Source organism: Parasteatoda tepidariorum, chromosome 1 (assembly GCF_043381705.1).
Source record: "Parasteatoda tepidariorum isolate YZ-2023 chromosome 1, CAS_Ptep_4.0, whole genome shotgun sequence".
NCBI lineage: Eukaryota > Metazoa > Arthropoda > Arachnida > Araneae > Theridiidae > Parasteatoda > Parasteatoda tepidariorum.
The window spans coordinates 17,131,751-17,153,342 of NC_092204.1; the positions used below are offsets into that span (position 1 = coordinate 17,131,751).

The 21,592-nt window shown below is 24.6% G+C and overlaps 1 protein-coding gene across 12 annotated transcripts in view; it reads left to right on the forward strand.

The window, feature by feature from the left end:
* The window catches only part of LOC107437287 (tyrosine-protein phosphatase Lar), a 753,777-nt gene that overhangs the window by 529,572 nt on the left and 202,613 nt on the right, over window positions 1-21,592 (forward strand). The gene's annotated exons all lie outside the window — the stretch shown is intronic.

Here is a 21,592-nt window from a genome sequence, read left to right on the forward strand (position 1 = left end):
TTATAAAAGTATTGAATAAGTGCAAAAAAACATTACATTTGTGGAAAAAAACATTAACTTTTGAAAATATTACAATTTAGAAACTTTTAGTGGTTTTGTAAAAGCGTTATTTTTTGTTCTGTTCAGTTTATACAATTATAGTAATTTTTTATAAAGTGAAGTAAACGCAAAACATATTTAGTTTTGAGATATTCTATCACTTTATTATACTAATCCAAACCCAAAAATATCTGAACAGGAAATACATATTGCTATAAAATAGATTAAAATGGAAATTGAATAGTTACAATTGCGATTTTTAAAATACTGTAACTTACAGATTTACTATTATTTTAATATTTTTACTTAGAATATTGTAATTTATTAAAAAAATATTTATTATGCTATTTGAACGTGCGTCAACACTTCTTATAAAATGCGATTGATAAAAAGTAATATCTACAATAGTGAAACAAATAATTTATTTTAATCCATTCATAATGAAACCTCAAAAATATCTTTTAAATAATATTGCTGAGAAAAAAAACGAAATTATAATTTGAACAAACTTAATTAAATAATTAATTAGTTCACACCTGCAGACTAATGTCTAAATCATACGTGAACTTCATCGAAGTGAATTAAGTCCAGTCTGTGTAATTTATTTCATACATTTAGAATGCTTTTTCTTAAATATACAGTTAAATTAACCATTAATAAATCATCTTTAATAAATTATTGTAATTTATGAAAGTTAAAAACCTTCATTTCACGCTTTCAAGGACATGACATGACATAGCTGGTAAATAATCCTTGAATTCATGTTTCCCAGAAAGTTATATGATGTAGCGAGAATAAAAAAACATCAATTCATATGTTTCCCATAATATTACTTTTCTTGAATATACAGTTAAATTAACCTTTAATTAATCATCTTTCATAAATTATTGTATTGTATGAAAGTTAAAAACTGAACACCTTCATTTCATGCTAGAACATAGCATGATGTAGCAGGAAAATAATCCTTGAATCCATGTTTCCCAGAAAATATATGATGTTGCGAGAATTAAAAAAAAACACACCACTCATGCTTCCCAGTATGTTTTGTAATAAAGCAGAATTGAAAAACTTCAATTCATATGTTTCCCATAATATTGCATGATATATCAAGAATTGAATATTTTTAATTAATTCTCTTCCCAGTCACATTACAAGATATAATCAATAATAAATTCTCTCAATTCACGTTTCCCAGGATATGCGTGATGAAGCGAGAATGCAGAACATTCAATTCATGCTTCCCAGATTATTATATATAGTTTCATAATTTGAAAATCCTCAATTTATTTGCTTCCCAGAATAATGCTAGAATTAAAAAATAATAGCTAGAATTAAAAATATCTCAAATAATAGTTTACAGCATATTACATGATCTAGACAGAACTGAGCATCTTCAATTCATATGCTTCCCAAGATATATGCTTATTCATATGCAATAATGCAGAGATCATATTCTTTCCAAGATCAGTATATATGCTTCCCATTGAATAGCTAGAATTGAAAGTTTGTAAGTGGTGCTTTCAAATATATTGCTTTATATAGCAACTGTAAAGGATTAATTTAACACTAGATGGCCTAAGGAAGTCATTTTGACTGCTTTCAATTTCAATTTGAAAGACATTGATGTATATAATGACACAATTTCTTAGCATTTTGTACAACATATAATTTTTTTACTGTTATTATTTACTAATAACTTGTTATATAACTGTAAATAATATAAAAAATATTGAAAAATAATTTTAAACAAAATTCTTTGCACGTTATTTATTCTTTTACAAGCCAGCCGTTTTGACTGCTTTTGCGCAATATAGGTATATGGGTGATTCTTTGGAAATATGAAAATTCGGAACAAAACATTTCTTCAAATTCAGTCTTCAAAATAATCTAAAATTTTTTTTGTGTATTTATTTAGTTACATTTATTAATATCTTACAGACAGCAGTGTAGTTTTTGACATTTTCTCAAGAAAAAAAAATAAAATAGAAATTCACTAAATTTTGAATACCAGGAAAATGACATTATTAGCTTAGAAGTTTAAAAAATAGTGATTTTAAGCTAATAGTAAGTGACTCAACTTAAACCTTTATGTTAGATTGACCATAAATTACTTAAATTAATTCTTTCATCCACTGTAGAAAGAATCAAAAAATCTTTTGTTGCTGATACGTACAGAATAAAATTGTGTATAATAATCAATCATTAAATAAATAAATAACTTTGATTACACCCAAGCACATTACAATCTTGTATAAACTTAGTATTAGGTTAATATTTGCTTTCCCTCTTTACAGTATACTGTTTATGAAATTTTATGGTAACACGTTAATACCCTGTGATTCATAAGCCAGGAAAATGACAGCCAGGACAATGACAAATTTGCCATTTTCTGACATATAACTTAACTTCAATTTAACATTTTGACCTAAGACGTTTACATTCGGCAGAAAACAACAGGATTTCTTGAAATAACTCATATAAATCTATGTAATTCATGCTATTAATGATTTTAAGAAGACAGGAAAATGACAACATAAAAACCTACTCACCTTGAAAAATTGTTTGAAATAGATTTTGCACCAAAAAGTTGCTTCTTTATTCATGCAATAAGACATGTTCAAATAGGATGGTATTCTAACCTATCTATCTCATCAAAAGTTATTTAACTTACAACCCTTATTTCATGCCACAAATATATTATACTAATCAAATTTCTACTGCAATCGTATAATATCTTAAAATAGAGCAAACTCATACTCTTTTTATTAATTAGCCACTTAAAAATACATGGTTTTTTAATGATTTATATAGTCTTTTTCTAATTATGCTCCTTAATTTAAAATAATAGGGAAAAGAAAGTTAAATACAGTTGCTAGATAAAATTTTCTGAAAGTCTCGGAAAAACTCTTCATCTTGTTATGCATCTTTACTGATGGAAGCTCACCTATCCTAAAGCTTCTTCTATGTTAAATTAAGTTAAGTTCGTAAATTGTGTAATTTTCTGAAAACTGGTTGAATTATACTCGGAAGTGCTCGAAATTTTACAAAATCTGAAAATACTTTTATCTACAAATAACTGAAATGAGTTATTCGAAACACTTGATGTTTGGTGAAAACGATATCTTGTATGTGAAAGAGATATCTCTAATGTAAAAGAGATATCTCTAATGTAAAACCAATGAATTCAAATTGTAAATATATAACTATTTTTCCATAGTTGCTTATACTTAAAACAACTAGTAATTTGGTTTTTCTTTTTCTAGAAAGCATTTAAAGTAAAAATTAATCTGCTCACTAGCATTCTTTGATCTAAATGCAAAAAGCAAATAAATTTTCTAAGTAAAATAAGCAATTTTCAAACTAAAACTTAATTGAAAAATAATGTTTTGGAAAAAAAATGTTCCCTTTTAGATATATATTTTTCTTTTTTCATAAATGTAAAAGAAACTTGAATTATTAGTATTTCAAAATAAATAAATTATGTTTTTAAATCCTATTTGTTTTAAAACAAAATGAGAAATAAATCGCGAAAAATACGAAACCCTCCCCCCAATTTTTTTTTCTTTCAAAATAATGATAAGAAAATAGTCAAAGAAAATATTTTTAAAATATTTTTACGTATTTTACACATTAATGTGTAAAATATGTTAAAATTTATAAATTTGCCAAAGTTGATTTTGAAACAAATTAGGATTCTATGAAATGTAATTAAATATTGTAATTTATTTTAATTTCGTAAAATTAATCTGATAACAAAATTACTTTTTTGCTGAAATTTAGTTTTTAAATCTTTTTAGATTTAGTTTCTTTTTTTTTATTTAGATTCTTTAGATTATGGTAAAAAGAACTAGATTTTTTTCCATACATAGATTTTAGTTCCACATATTGTTTTTGTTAAGTTAATTCTTAATTTTGTTAAGTTCTTAATAAATTTAATTTTGTTAAGTTCTTAATAAATTTAATTTTGTTAAGTTTCATTAATGAATAACTAACTTTCGTTAAATATTCATTAATGAATAACTAACTTTCGTTAAATATTCATTAACGAAAGTAATTTTTTCACTAAAAAGAAATTTCTAATTGAAATGCGAGTAAAAGAACGCTACAATTTCAATCTTCAAATTGCATTTAAATAATAATTGTGAAAATTTACTAAGACTCAATCATGTGTATATATATTTAAACTGTTGAAATGAATTCATAAAATCTTTTTTAACGTTTTACATTCCAAATAAGATAAAAATAATTATTATAATTAATATTGGAATATATTTTCGTCCCAAGATTTCAATTAAATTTGCAGTTGCTGTAAATTTTAAATTACCTTAGTGCTTTAAAATTATATACACCACTTAAAAAGTTTTACTATACAATTGACAATGCAGTTTTACTATTCAAAGCTCAGATATAAACTTTGAGAATTGGGTCGAAATGTAATTAAACGGCTTGTAGTCCAAAATAACTTATATTTTACTACAGTTAATCATAGTTTATTTTAAATATACTGAAAATCCTGTTTGCACAAATTTTGTTTGAATAGAAGGATTAGATTTGAATCTTTTAATGACGCTATCTGAAAGAATGCTTTATTATGCATTATGTTCTTAAGAATATAGCGAGGAATTTGTATACAGTAAAATTTGAAAGTGATTCTATAAGTTATGTTAATTTTACTTTTAATAGAAGAGTTATGTAAGAACTAATTAACTATTTTTTTAAAAATATTTAGCTAAAGAAGTTAATATTAAGGAAATTTTCATATTAAACATGCCAAAAGTTTTTATCCCCATTTTTTTAAATCTACATTAAAAAATTTACATTAATTTTAAAAAATCTATTAAATTTAAAAATTTTCATTTTTTTAAGGGTTTTTCAAAAAACTATTTTTGAAAGGAGGATAAAAAAGCAGTTTATGTGCCAAAATTTCAAACTTTAAACTTCCTTAAATTTGTTATTTGGTATCACTATAGATGCGCTGTTGGGTAATAATAATAACGATTTCTTTTAAAAATTCTTCTCTACGTGAAGGAAAAAAAATTCTGGTGAAATTACCATACTGTTTGGTAAGGACATTTTAGGGGGAAAAAAATCTTAGTTCTGGTTAATAAAACAAAAATGTACGAAATTTGAATCATTCATTTGACAATTTTTTTCCTTTCAAATGGCGAAATTTTTTCCGGAAATTCTAGTTTTTAAAATTATAGTTCTCGTTAACACACATTCAGTAAAATATAGAAAACTGAAGTGTTAACTTAACCGAATAACAAGTTCTTATATCCTGCTCTAAAGAATCATGATAAAATTGCCAAACTTTACCACATTTACCGAATTTAATCACATATTAAATTAACCAAAATGTATTGTTAATTTTATCAAAATGGTTAAAAAAGCGTGTCAGTAAAAATAATTGAGCTTTTTGGTGTTCCCATGGAGCCAGAAGCCATTAATTGTTGCCATATTCTGGTAGTTTTGACTATATTTTTTTTGCTAAGTGCTGTATTTAAATACTCAAAAATCATATACACGTGGAAAAGTTTTGTACCTTAGACTTCTTGTACTTAAGGTTAATGTAATTATTTGCATCACTTAGTAGTTTTGAATTCTGTAGAAGTTTTTATTAATAGTTGTGTAGGTAAAGATAGATGCGTATAATAATAGTCACTTTTTTTTTCTTCTAAAAACTATCAAGAGTCGTCTGCTGTGAAATATTAATGAAACTATCATAATAGCTATGAATACCTATAATAGTTTATATGGTATACTTTATGCAACGTATTCAGGAACGTAGTTAGAATAAATTTGGGTCCGTTAACGGACCCTTCACAAATTTGTTTATCTTCATTATTGTTTTGTTAATCGAATAAACCCTTACCGGGGGCGGGGGAAAGAAAAACGGTTCGAGACAAACTAAGTTTCCCTAAGTATAAATTCCAAATGTAGTATTCCAAGAAAATAATTCTACTTTTACAAGCATCGTGTGCGCATTCTTTTTAATATTAAATCATAATTTTTTCTGTAAATAAATAATTGATCAATTTATAAAATTAATTAATAGAATATTATGTAAATAAAATTAATTTCTGGCAATTTTTTAAATAAAATATTATAAATTTAAGAATTGTTTAAGTTTACTGAATGCGTAACACATTAAAAGTGATACATTATTAAGTTGTGTTATTTAAAATTTGTCAATTGAAATTATAAAAAATGTGAGTGATTTTGTTTCTAGTATTCGTCCGAAATGAATATTCTGTATTGAGCAGTATTGGCTAAATATCAAATATTTTTATGTTGCATCTCTAATTTAGTAGCAGTAATTGTTGAACATAATCTTGTATCTATTTACAATTTAAAAAATTCTTGAAAAGGTTTTTAGCAAATTTTGCAATAACAGGACCCTATTTGCATAAATTTAAAAAAGCAGGACCCTGGTTGAAAGAATGTGACCCCATCATCCCATCAACCCATCTCATCCCATCAACCTATCCCTTGTGAACGAATTCTTAGAAACCATTATTCTTTGTTTTGCTACAATTTTTTTACATTAAAACATTTATTAAATTTGGAAAAAATAAGCATGATGACTATTCACTAACTTATTTTATTATTACCTTTTCATTTTATGCGCGATTTCGGAAAGAATAAACTAGAGCTCAGGAAAAACATAAATTTTCTGTGAAAATGAACAAAAAAATAAGATTTAAAAGGCAATGTAATTATCTTTTTTATAAACTAATTATTNGTTCCAGACAAACTAAGTTTCCCTAAGTTTAAATTCCAAATGTAGTATTGTAAGAAAATATTTCAACTTTTACAAACATCGTGTGCGCATTCTTATTAATATTAAATCATAATTTTTTTTGTAAATAAATAATTGATTAATTTATATTTATTCATAAAATTAATTACTAGAATATTATGTAAATAAAAATTAATTTATGGAAATTTTTAGATAAAATATAAATTTAAGAATTGTTTAAGTTTACTTAATACGTAACACATTAAAAGTGGTACATAACTAAGTTGTGTTATTTAAAATATGTCAATTGAAATTATTAAAAATGTGAGTGATTTTGTTTCTATTATTCTTCTGAAATGAATATTCTATGTTGAGCGGTATAGGCTAAATACCAAATATTTGTATATTACAACTCTATTGTATCAATGAGCAGAATCTTCTATCTATTTACAATTTAAAAACTTCTTGAAAAGGGTTTTAGCAAATTTTGCAATAATAGGACCCTAATAGCACAAAAGCTGAACCCTGGTTGAAAGAATGTGACTTAACGCTTATTTTATATTCACAAATTATGCATAGTTTTTTCACAATTTTACAAAAACAGGACTTTTCACAAAATGTCTGGGCAGACCTCTGGTTTTAATACAGTTGAACAGCGTAGATAATATAAAAGAAAGCAGAAATAAAAGTACTTTAGCTTCGGTTCTATCATCAAAAGCCTTAAATTGTGTGTAAACGCAAAATGACAGTAGAAAAGCAATCCAACAAACACGTTGCGATAAGAAAAAGTGGTTTAATCAAAAGGGGACGAGAAGCAGGCTTGGACAGGATGATTAATAACGGAGCTAAAAAACAGGTGTAAAAATTGAAATTTTTTTTAGTCGTCACAATAAACCTAGTTGAGAAATTAAATTGAAATATGTTTCCCAAACTTGGGAATAAATGGGATGCTCGAAAAATAACTAAATTATTCGAATTTCTCAAAATATGGAATGATTCTCATAAGTCTAAGTTAGTAGATGTAGTGCAGTGTTGAATGATTTTAGCTGATGAAAACTTAAACCAATCATCAAAACCACTTTTTATGTTGGTCACTGAAAAAGCATTTAAACTATCCTGGTTTTGGGCTTTCTGGTAATGAAAAAAATTCGATATTTAAACTATTAAGTTGGTAATTTTTCTTTTCATATTTTTCATATGGGGGTAATGAATTACTGGAAATTCTGATATTCAAAGTTATCGCTCTATTTACCGAAAATTTAGTGAAATAATACGAAGTTGAAAATCAAATTTAACTGAATTAATGGCTTTTTATGCCATGCTTAAGGTATTATGATAAAATTACGAAATTTTATTACATATTCAGGGGTCTGTCCAGACATTTTGTGAAAGATCCTGATTTTTTAAAATTGTGAAAAAACTACTCTTAATTTGTGAATATAAAATAAGCGTTAAGTCCCATTCTTTCAACCAGTGTCCTGCTTTTGTGAATTTGTGCAAATAGGGTCCTGTTATTGCAGAAATTGCTAATAACCTTTTCAAGAAGTTTTTAAATTGTAAATAGATACAAGATTATGCTCAACAATTGCTGCCACTAAATTAGAAATGCAACATACAAATATTTGGTATTTAGCTTATACTGCTCAACGCAGAATATTAATTTCGGATGAATAATGGAAACAAAATCACTCACATTTTTAATAATTTCAGTTGACATATTTTAAATAACACAACTTAGTTATGTATCACTTTTAATGTGTTACGCATTAAATAAATTTAAACAATTCTTAAATTTATAATTTATTTAAAAATTGCCAGAAATTAATTTTTATTTACATAATATTCTATTAATTAATTTTTTGAATAAATATAAATTGATCAATTACTTATTTACAAAAACAAATTATCATTTAATATCAATAAGAATGTGCACATGATGTTTGTAAAGGTAGAAATATTTTCTTAGAATACTACATTTGGAATTTAAAACTTAGGGAAACTTGGAAACATCTTCCTCCCTTCCCCCCCAGGAAGGGTTTATTCAATTGACAAAACAATAATGAAGATAAACAAATTTGTGAAGGGTCCGATTAAAGGATAAATTATTTTGTGAAGGGTCCGTTTTTATGAAAAGATATTTTGTGAAGGATCCGTTAACGGACCCAAATTTCTTCGAAGCAGACCCCTGATATTATAAAACCCATATTTTATTGCTAATTTTACCAAAATCATTTCGAAAGGCCCCTTTGGTAAAAATTACCGAGCTTTTTGTTGTAGTATTTTATCATATTCTGGTAGTTTTAACCATATTTTTTTACTTGATGTACTTTTGCTAAACTTATTTGCAATAGGATCTTTAAGCTAGAGGAAATCGTTTTTTAAGGAGTTGTATTTAATTTATTATTCTGTTAACCAACTTCATACTTTATTTATATTTCTTTTATTTATTACTCTCATTCCATCAACCTATTCCATATAAACGAATTCTTAGAAATCATTATTCTTTTCATTATTATTATTATTAAAAATCATTATTCTAATTTATTATTCTGTTTACCAACTTCGTGCTTTATTTATATATTTTTGTTTATTACTCTCATTCCATCAACCTATTTCATGTAAACGAATTCTTAGAAATCATTATTCTTTTCATTACTATTATTAGAAATCATTATTCTGAATTATTATTCTATTTACCAACTTCGTGCTTTATTTATATTTTTTTTGTTTATTACTCTCATTCCATCAACCTATTCCATGTAAACGAACTCTTAGAAATCATTATTCTTTTCATTATTATTATTATTAGAAATCATTATTCTAATTTATTATTCTGTTTACCAACTTCGTGCTTTATTTATATTTTTTTGTTTATTACTCTCATTCCATCAACCTATTCCATGTAAACGAACTCTTAGAAATCATTATTCTTTGTTTTGCTATAATTTTTTTACATTAAAACATTTATTAAATTTGGAAAAAATAAGCATGATGACTATTCACTAACTTATTTTATTATTACCTTTTCATTTTATGCGCGATTTCGGAAAGAATAAACTAGAGCTCAGGAAAAACATAAATTTTCTGTGAAAATGAACAAAAAAATAAGATTTAAAAGGCAATGTAATTATCTTTTTTATAAACTAATTATTAAATGTGTTTCGAATTTAAGAAAAATAGTCAGTTGCATTTGATATGTGAGAGAAGCAACATAATAGTTCGTTATAGTTTTTTAAATATTTGGATTCAAATTCAGTTTCTCGTAATTTTTAAACTTAAAATCCAAGAACAATTTTTTGAACATTTCATTTTTTTAAATTTACTTTTGCTTTTATGCAAGGCATTTTTATAATTTAAAGCGCTTTTCTCTAAAACAAAATACTTTTTTATGCTATCTACGGTTAACATTAAAAATAACTGAAACTAAAATCAAAGCATTTCTCTTATATGAGTTCAATAAATTTACAAAATTGCAATATTTCTAAAAGTTTCAAATTTATTGCTTTTTCTTACATATTAGCTTATAAATTCATTTTAAAGAAGAATTTTTGTTTGTTTAACATGTTTTATTTTTAACATTATTTGCAAATTACCAAATGTAATATTGTTTCTAATTTAGAGAATTCGTTTTGTTAATTTTTTTAAAGGAAAGTAATAATAAAAAAACTTCTTAATTAGTAACAAACAGCTAATATATTTCCACGAAATATTATTTAATAAATATTTCTACACTATTTAATTATTTTTTTTCTTATTCGTCTGTTGCTAATCCATGCACTTTCCATTCGAATTAAATATAGTTAGTTGATTAAAGTATTTTTATTTTATAGTTGATTTTTTTTGTAATCTTTACTAATTTATTTCATATTCTAATTTGTTTCTTCCATCTCATCTTGCGTAAAATTATAATTTCGAAACATCTCTTATTCAAATTTTACTTTTTTCTTATGTTTTTATTAGACTTAAACTAAAATGAGACACGCTGTTAATTTTTTTTCTTTTAATATATAAACTTTTTCTTTTTTTGTGAGAAGTAACTTAAGTAAAAATTTATATTTTAGACTTTATTATTTATTCTGAGAATTAATTTTAAGGGATTTATAATATTGTTTTTAATTCTTTAAGAATTTTTCAGAAATATTGTTTTATACTTTTTAAAGATTCAGAAAACTGTTTTGTTTCAATAAACTATTTGTGCAAAACTTGTTTTTTTTCTTCAAAAAAATTTTTTATAATATTTTTAAGAACACATTTTTGTAAATATATTTGTCAAAAATATGTTTTTGAAAATATTGTCATAACTGTATTGTATAACAATACTGATTTAATTATAAAAATTTCCACTTGAATTGATTTTAAAATTTCTAGTTTTTTTCCAAAATTAAAGACTTAAATTATATAGGAAACTTTTTAATAAACCAAAAACATAACTATTGTTTACTTCAAAAATATTTTTTTTGCATGCGTGACATAAATTCCTTCAAAAATATTTTTTTTGTTGAGAGTTTTGAAAAAGTTTTAAAAACATCATTTGTTCTACAAAACCTTAGGACTTTTAGGACATCTTTAATTAAAATAATATAATGTTAGCTTTTGAAACATTTATTTACAATTTTCAAAACAATCATGACATAAATGTTTTATAAAAATTACTTTCCATGAAGCGTTTTTAATACGTTCTAAATGTAACAATTATCCAATGCCATTTTTACATAAACACCTTAATAAAATAAAATTTTCAGAGATACTAAAAAATAGGGAAAATAAACGTTAATATGAAGCACTAGAAAGCTATCTACAAAACATTTATACTCGAAAGCTAGGAATATACTGGAAATCTATCTGCATGGCAGATTTTTATTAAATTCTGCTAAGAGTTTGTAAAACAAATAAGTGTTGCAAACTTACAATTCTCTCTTACAAAAGCTTTAAATCCTAAAAGTTAAACTTTTTACAAACATTAAATTGCATCTAAACCACAGGAAGCTATTTACAAAATAAAAACCATCCAAGTTAAAAACTTTTTCAAACAGTTAAGTCTTGCCGACTTACAATAGACTAAAAAATGTTATTAAATGTAACAAATTAAGCATTCCTCTAGCTTTATAAATGTTCATAAAATGTTTCTAAATCTAAACATTTGAGCTTTTTATCGACCTACAAAACAAATATTTTTATTTAAACCAGTCATATTTAAAACCTTTGTGAAATAAATTAACTTTACTTATTTAAATTTGACACGAAGTGTCTCTAAATCTGAAACGTTTTACTCAAAAACATTTTAAACGTTCTTCAAACAGCATTAAACAGGCAAACGCTAGTTATCATATTTCTAAACCTGAAAATTTTAGCTTTCTACAAATTGCATTAAATTGCAACCAAACTGTGCCAAACTATTAACAAAACAAATAGATTTATTAAAACCAGCCCTGTTCAAAACTTTTGCAAAAACAATTCTGAAATGTTTCCAAATATGAAGAGTTTAGCATTCCTCAAACCTGAAATGTTTCCAAATATGAAGAGTTTAGCATTCCTCAAACTGCATCAAGTCGTACCAAACACTAGTTATCATAAAATGTTTCTAAATTTAAAATGTTTAACTTTCTACTGGCCTCCTTAAAATAGATAGAAATATAGGATATTTACAAAACAAACATACAAAACAAACTAAAACCTGCCATGTTTAAAACATTTGTGAAATAAATTGATTTACTTAAAGTCGACAGTAATATATTTTTATATCTTAAGATCTGTAATTTTTTTCAAACAGTATTCGTTACATATAAACAAACATCAGAAACTTTTCACAAAAAATACTCTTTTATTATAACTAAACCTACGGTACTTAAAAAATTTAAAATAATCCAAAATTCCTTACTTCAGGAGGCTATGAAATATCCAAATCTGAAGAAATACATCGTTCAAAAAATGTCATTTTAACCCACATTTCCAATAACCTCTTGATATATATTGGATACTATGATTCTTTCTTCTGGTGCAAAATATGAATTTCTGAGACCTTTATAGAACTCTTCATTGTTGTTCGTATAAAAGGGGGATATCTCATTTTAAGGAGTAAATAAAAACGTTTTTTAGCCTTTTTTTGAACTTTTTAAACGTTTCAAAATGCAGCAGATAAATATATTTGCAATGCATTTGAATCCACGCTGGATTTTGTTTGATGTTACCAAGTAGTTAACTTCTACAAGAATTGAAATCACATAAATACTTGAGGCTTTCAAAAAAATATAAATTTAAAAAAATATTTAATAGAAAGAAATCAATACACATCAATAAAAAACAGCATTAGTTAGATAATAGTTATATTAATAATAATAATGCCTATTGTTTGATCATTTTATTCACTATTTCGTAATAAAATTTATTGTAAGAAATAATTAAAATACGCAAATAAAATTTATTCAGTGCGCAAGAAAAATAAACGAACTACCCTGAATAACTTTTGATGTAATGATCGGATCTTCACGTAAGGACTACTCCTTCTTAATGGTTCGAATGCTAATTAATTAGTGCAGAGGATATTCTAGGTTACGAAATCAGTACTTTCTCTGAATAAACATACTTTTTGTCGACGGATTAAGATTTCTGAGCCTTAAAATATAGATAGCCGCAATCTCAAAAATATGGTCTCAATAATGGTATTTTTAATTCTGAAATTGTATCATTTAGTAATAAGATATGTTTTCAAATATTTTGCAGAAAGCATATTTGTTTGCTATATTCATGAATCTTACAAAGATCCAAAAAATAATTATTTTACCTTTGAATTTCAACAAAAATAAATTGTTTCTTTTCTTTAATTTAAATTTACTCTTACTGAAAAATATTTGCTAACATTTATACAACCTGATTTTTATTTTTTTGATTTAAAAAGTATTTATGTATTCATCATATCCCTTACAAAAAATAATTTAGTTTAAAAATATTTGCTTAAAGTATGAGATCTTTAATCAGATTCACGAGATTTTTTAAAACTTTTTTGCATCAATTAATCGAAAAATTGAAAAAATTTTTTTTAATTTTGAACACATTTCTTGTTTTTTTTTAAAAATAAAAGCAAACTTAAGAACTCAGTAGAAAACTATCGTGAACAAAAGCTAAATATACTATGTTTTTAAATTCTGATTTTTATTTCTTAATTCTTATTTTCTTTTATTCTGCCTGAATAATTTGATATAAATAAATAAATAAATAAATAAATAAAAGTCCAGGTTTAAATTGCAAAAGTAAAAAATTCTTAAAAATGCTTATTTTAATAACATTTGACTTACCTCAGTTGTACTCAATTTTAAATTTTTAATTGAACCAGCCTACGCAATTTCGTATTGTATCAATTTTTTGTTAAGGTGTAAAAACACCGCCTACACTTTTTATGTTTTAAAAACTAAACAACATACCACATTTGAGCACTAAAAATAGATTAAGTTTACGTTTTTAAAATTAGTTATTTTTGAAGGCAACTTGACATTTCTATAAGCAATGGTCAGTTTTTATATTTTTCTTCGTGTTGCATTACTGAACATTTTAATCTTTTGATTATTTACCTGCGTTTTTAAATTTTTTAAAAACAAACCATTAATTTGTAGAATTATAAAAAATAATGTTAACCATGTAAAATATTTAAAACTTGTTTTTGAAAAAAAAAATGAAAACAAATAATGAAAATGAAAACAAATTACAGAGCAAGTGACGTATACACACGTGATGTAAAAATATATAATAAATAAATATATTGCAAGCTAGTAGATGTTTTACTAACTTATATTTTTTTTTAAAAAAGCTTTTAATTTTACTCTCTTTAATGCAGTTTATTATTATTAACTAATTATGATGAAAAATAATCAAATTTTTATTTCTACGAACATTAAAAAATAACATACGATTCGTATATTTTTATGATGAAAATTAAGCTATATATTTTTTAAAAAAACTAAGTAAAAAAAGTAACTAAAATAAAGTGTATTACGATTTTTTAATTATTGTTTTTTTTTTTGTTTAATTTTTTTTAAAATCTTAATTCAAATTTTAGAAAAAATTAATCGTGTATTTTTGAAAACTCCTTTATTCGTTTTTATTTAAATGAAATTCCTTCATCGTTGAAAGAAATCATTAATCTTAATAAAATTTTCTTTTAATTTTGATAAAATACAAAATAACGATATTTCGCTTAACTTTATTTTGATTTGCTGAATAGTAAATTAAATTATAATCTTTAAAAAAATTATTTTTGTTAGAATGGGTTAAAAAAGTTTAATTTTGGAACGATTTAGTGCTTATAAGTTAACTATTAAAGTGAAATTAAAAACGGCATAAATACTTTAAATAAATTGGTGTCTTCCGTTCTTGCAACGTATTTAAAATTAATTAAAACGTGTAAATAGTTTAATGAAAGCTGTCGAATAGTTCTAGAGAAATCAAAATTTCAATCATCCACAAACCTTTCAGCTGATTTCGTACAAATTCCGAAATTTGACATTTAAAATTGGAAAAATAAACTTTTTATGCTTATAATTTGTATAAAATTTGTATACCATAAAATTTTAATTTTCTCAACTATTAACTTATACTAATTTTCTAAACTCTAGTGAAACTATTGATTTACTTAAAAAGTTCGCGACATCTAGCTAAATACGCGAAAATTGAAATAACATTAAGGGGGAGAACTTTCGATTATTCTCTTAAATTTAAAACCTAACTTCATTTTTCGAAAATATTTGTTAAGCACCCGTATTATTCATTAGTATGTTTTGGTTGCCCCGGACCTAACAACGAAACTTAAAACATAAGAAATGGTAGAAACTGCTTTTGAAAAATTGTAAGATTTTATCTTTATTATATTTGCTGCGGAAAAAATAATTTATGTACTGACTTTTTTAACGAAAATTTCTTGTTGGTTTGTTATATTCAAATAAATTTACTTTCATTAGTTTAACAAAAACGCTTAAACTTTCTATATATAAGTTTATATTGGTAAAGCAAACATTAATTCTTATTCTTCAAATTTTACCTTAAGGTATGAATATTTCAAAAAGAGTTCATTTCAAATATATTCAACAAACGCTTCTGAACATTTCTTTATATATATTCATTATTCATTGTACAGGATATTATACTTGTATATTTCCTTTTCAAAAAGGGTCTTGAAACTTTTCAAGTTCATTCAATAGTTAAATTCGAAATTTGTATTTTAATGATTTTATATATTTTTCGTATTGTGAGATACTTTTGAAATTATTTACGCAGAAATAAATTATTTGCATTTCCTTACTTTTATGCCTTTGAAATTTATCTGAAATATATTGCAAAATATATTTCATGACACAATTTTCTACATCTTTGTGCGAATACAATTACAACAGTTATGAAAAAGAGTGAAATTAAATTAAACGTCTTGGTGTAAGCTAAAAATTTCAAAACGAAAACACTTACTGACTGTAATATAAGAAAAAAATATGCAATTTAATTTTTTTATAGTGAATTATTTTCAAACACCGACACTTAAACTATTCTACTTCTTTATTTTATATTTTTTCAACAATTCGAGTCCTATTCGTATTTTTTTTTAACTATTTTAAATGAGGACGAAAAACGTTATAAATATTTATCATTTGAATGTGTTACTTTTATTACATTTTTACGTAACAGGTATTATTATTTTCGTCTTTAATGCTGTTTTAGTAAAATAAATCGTAATATGAATATTTACGCGTTGTGACAAAGATGTTTCTGTTAACAAGTGCTAAAACTCTGTCAAAAGTTGCAGAAACATTCGTTTGATACAAATTCTTAATATACAGGGTTATACTAATCATATGCACACAATCAATGTTTAAAATATTAAAAAAAAATTTTGGCATTGTGGGAAAAATCACGAAATGTTTTATTTAAAATATTTGATTATATTTTGAGAAACTTTTAACAAAATTATTTATGTTATAGCACTAAAAAATAAAATATGTTGACAAGATACTATAGAAATTTCAAATTAAAACCATTTATACGTCAGTTTAAAAGACATAGTTTCATAACACTCGTATTTAGAATATCAATTGTTTATCAAGTAGAAGTTGATAGTGGTTGGAATGAGTCGATAATTTTATTTCCGTTTCCTCACTCGAGAATTTAATAATTATAATCAGAAATACAATACTCTAATTAACGAGGAATATTTGACAATATGTTTCTAAATGAAGACACTTTAATTATATGGACGTTTCCTTTATATATATATANTATATATATATATATGTTTTCGTTAAATAGTATTTTTAAACAATTGTTTTCTTTAAAATATATTATCGTTTTATTTAACTAATCGTTTTCTTTCAACTGCCATTTACTTTTAATAACTTTCTTTGGAATAATCGTTTTCGTTTCTTCTTTTTGGTTCTCTACAAATCACTCTTAACTGATGTAGATAAAAAAAATCCTTTAAATATATTTTTGTAAAAAAAATTTAAACTTTTTTAAAAAAAAATTTCTTGCTGATTAAATTTTGTAATTGAAGTTAATATTATTATGAATGTTAATGAATACATTTCGAAGTATGATGTACGGGATGTAAAAAAATATTTTAAAGCAAATATTCTATAAGGATATACACAATATGCTTTTAAACTTAATCTAGTTTTGTCAGTTTTTTTTCCTATTATTGCTACTCCCAAACAAAATAGTTTCGGTTGTCAAAAATGGTGAATTTCAAAACGCAGTGTATTATCGCGAAATAAACAAATCTATGCATTCTTGAAAGAGGAGAAAAAAAACAAAACATGGAAAAGATAGAATCGGATTTGATGAAAAATGACACAGAAAAGGATACAGATTTTTATCTTTTTCTTCATCTCCATCCTTTCTTCAAATTTCTCTCGTGAAAATGCACTCGAAAAGAAAGACAAGAATATAAACTCACTTCAACTCCGAAAAATGTCACAGAAAACAGAAAAGGAGCCAAAAATGTTCGCCAAGCACAACTCTTGTGCTGATTAGCAAAGCGAACTAATGACTCTCTGATAATGATGTTAGAAAACAAGGGTTTTCTGATAACGGCTAATTAGCATTGTGCAGTCCGGTGATTTTTTTTATGTATTGTTATCTCCTTTTAAGACTATTATTTTTAGCTAATAATGCCTTCCGAGCCAATAAGCAAAATAAAATGAAAAGCTAAAAGAGTAAAAAATGGTGATATCGAGTTGACGTTGCCTCTTTTTTTAGTTCTTGTCACAGGGGGAGGGGGGAAATTCCTTTTTTTGTATCTGTTAGGTAATTCAACTTCATTTTTAGTGAGAGACATGTTTATGAAAAAAGATTAGATTTAATGTGCACTTAATTCCTGTTCTTTTAAATAAATGTAAAAAATTGTGTTCAAAGATAAAATTTTTAAAAAAAGAAAATCGTAACGCATTTAAATTGTAATTTTTTTAGTGTTATTAAATTTCTTTTAAATCATGATCTCACAGAAGATAAATCATTGTGGATTAAATAGAATTTTCATGGTGTCTACAACATTTTGATGCTACCTGCAAGAAAGTAATTAAGAATAATGTTTCAAAATTAAAAAATTAAAAAATAAAATAAATTGTTAAATTAGAGAAAAATTTAAAGAATTTTAAAAATAATTGTCACTGAATTAATTGATAGATCACGTCACTACGTAGATACATTACTACATACAATTGATAGTTCACGTCACTACATTAATTGATAGATAAAAATAGATTCTCTTATTAATTAAGACGTAGAAATCTTTTATTCACAAAGAGCCATAAAAAGTCAAGATACTAATTAAGAGATTATTTTCTGAAGTTAATGTGTAATAACTCTTAGAAAAGTACTTATTAAGAAAATCCCCAAAACTCCCTATCTTCTGAATGGTGTCATGTTTTTGAACAAATTAAAATCTCTAAATTTTCCCGTTTGAGTGACGTTTGAATAAGTTTAGGATATTCTTACAACCAATTCCCTTTTAGAATCCTCCCTGGTTGAATAGTGGGAGCCTTCGAAAATGCGTGGCTTTTTCATATTTTCATGGATAGATAAATCTGTGCCAAATCCCAACGAATCTTGCTACGGGGAACCATCATTGTATAGCAAGGAAAAATATGAGTGACTGTAAACTGCTAAATAAAATAAATTTGATATAAATTAACAAGATGCTTATTTATTTGAAATAGTCAGTCTTATCCTTTAAAGACATTTAATTATATATATATATATATATATATATGNTCTATTTAAACGGATAACTTGAAACCATTTTTAATTTCATCTAATTTTTAAAAAAAATTAAATCTAAAATATATATTTTTTTTTAAATTCGAACCAAATTTCCGTAAAATGGACCTTGTTCTATAGCTTTCCATTAAAAGCGGAATTTATTAGAAGATTATATTTTATGGAGTTTATATATGTTGCTCAAGTTAAATATTTGAGCAACTAGTACTCAAAATTAAATAGTTAAATGAGCAGAATTTTTTAAATATTTCGATAAGGAAACGAAGTTTGTAGCTCAACACAAGGTCATAACCACTGGGTTGTCATTTATTGATTTTAGATTAAATGTTAATCTATTTAAACGGGTAACTTGAAACCATTTTTAATTTCATCTAATTTTTAAAAAAAATTAAATCTAAAATATATATATTTTTTAAATTCGAAACAAATTTCAGTAAAATGGACCTTGTGCTATAGCTTTCCGTTAAAAGCGGAATTTATTAGAAGATTATATTTTATGGAGTTTAAAGATATTAAAATGCACCTCGCAATCCCTTCGCTATGTCGAATTGTGACCTTTTCTCACAATTAGGGGAGAACTGTAAATCCGTTTCACTGCAACAGCATTCAGTCTGCCGTGAAAGAGATTTACAGTCCGTCTGCATCGATTCGAATTAACGAAAATTCTATTTCGATTCCTGTTAAAAGTTATTTGCTACGTTTTAGAATTGTAGCAAAATTTAAGTGAATTTTGAAGTGCATTTGTGGAAATTTAATTTTACGCCCTCTTTTTGAAGCTCTTTCCTCTACTGAATTAACGACTTTTCGAGAAAAATATGCTATTTTTTTACGATTGTAAGTTAGTAAAACTGTTTAGATGTTAGAACTATATGTTTGTTTTATCTATAATGAACTCTATCTAGTTTTGTAACGAAAGTTTAGAAACCTTTCAATTAATTGCGCTGTTGCTGTTTTTAAAAATAAAAAGACTTTTGTTATAAATATGAATAATTGAAAAAATACTATACCACTGTATTGTTGGAATTCATAAAAATAGGTAAAAATCAAAAACTATTTATTGATTTCTCTCGCCAAAAGTTTAAAAAATCTCGCCAAATTAGCTTAATTTTTTTTTTAATCTTTTAATAATTATTTTTAAATCCATTTCATTTTTTTTTTCTTTTGGATAGTTCATTTATTCTGAAAAATAACAACTTTACTTATAGTTTAAAGTATAGTTAAATAAGGGATAGTTTTAAAGGTATTGTTTCTGGAAAATTACAGATATACTTATAGTTATGAATAGTATTACCTCTAGTTAAACTGTGGCATTTTAATTTTCATCGCGAAAAGAAATTAAAAATCAACCTGAAATAATAAAATAAGTTAATTTTCAATTCTAGACTGAAAAATATTTTTTTAGTTGTAATTTAATTTTATTAAGAAGTTATCAAATTATTTTCATTTTTTCACGGTTTATTGCAAGTAGAACTATTCTGAATATATCTTGATTTAAATTAGTTTTAAGGAAATCTTACTCTCTTTCTCAAGAAATTGCTTTAATTATTTATCCACTCAATTATTGGTAATTCTCATCTTTCTTTTTGTTCTTTAATTGTTCATTCATTTACTTATTTTCATGTTTTTTAGCTATATTTATTTTTTTAATGTCATTTCAATTATGTCATGACCATTTAATCCATAAAGTTTTAATTAAACTTGGTTGTCAGTTGCTTAAATTATTCAATTGGTTTTCTGTAAAACCTCCCACAAAAAATAAGTTCCGAACTATGTTTTAACTCGGATTATTAATCTATAAGGACCACATGATACTGAACTTTTTCTTTACAAAACTTAGTTTCATAAATCTAGGAAACAATGGATCAACAGAATCTTTCAAATAGAATAATGAAACGGTTCTAAAACTTAATCCCCTTGGCATTAAGTACCATAATTTTATCTTGATTTATTCTTTCTATCATTTTATGCATTCATCCTACTAAAATCCTTCATAGAAAGGAATAAAATTAGGAAAGAAATATGTATATATGTATTTATATATTTTCTCATTAATTTATTTGTTTCTGCTTGCAACTAATCGTTGAATTAATATAGAAATGAGAATAACAGTTATATCTTTGTTCATACGTTTAAATATCTCTTCATATCTCATGCATTCGTTTATTTTACCTCTTCCTTCATTCATTTCTTTCTGCATCCAATTGTTTATTCCTTCATTGCCGTATGTAATAATTCATTTATTATCCAAATGCTAAAGTTATCTTTATGCTTATATCAAATCAAAGTAAACACAAATTAATAGGTTCATCAACGAGATGATCATTTTCATGCTTCTTGATTAACGTTTTTTGAAAGATTTTTGGTTGTTTTGATTGTTATACAGAACTGCTTTTGTCACCATAAAAACAAAGAATTATCTTTTGTTTAATAATTTTTATTATAATTTATCTCTTATTTCATTTATTTTATCTGTTAATTTATTTTTCATTTTGTTCACCGTTTAACCAACAAAATAGTTATTATTTTTATGTGGAATCATTTCTTTCATCTTATTGTTATTCA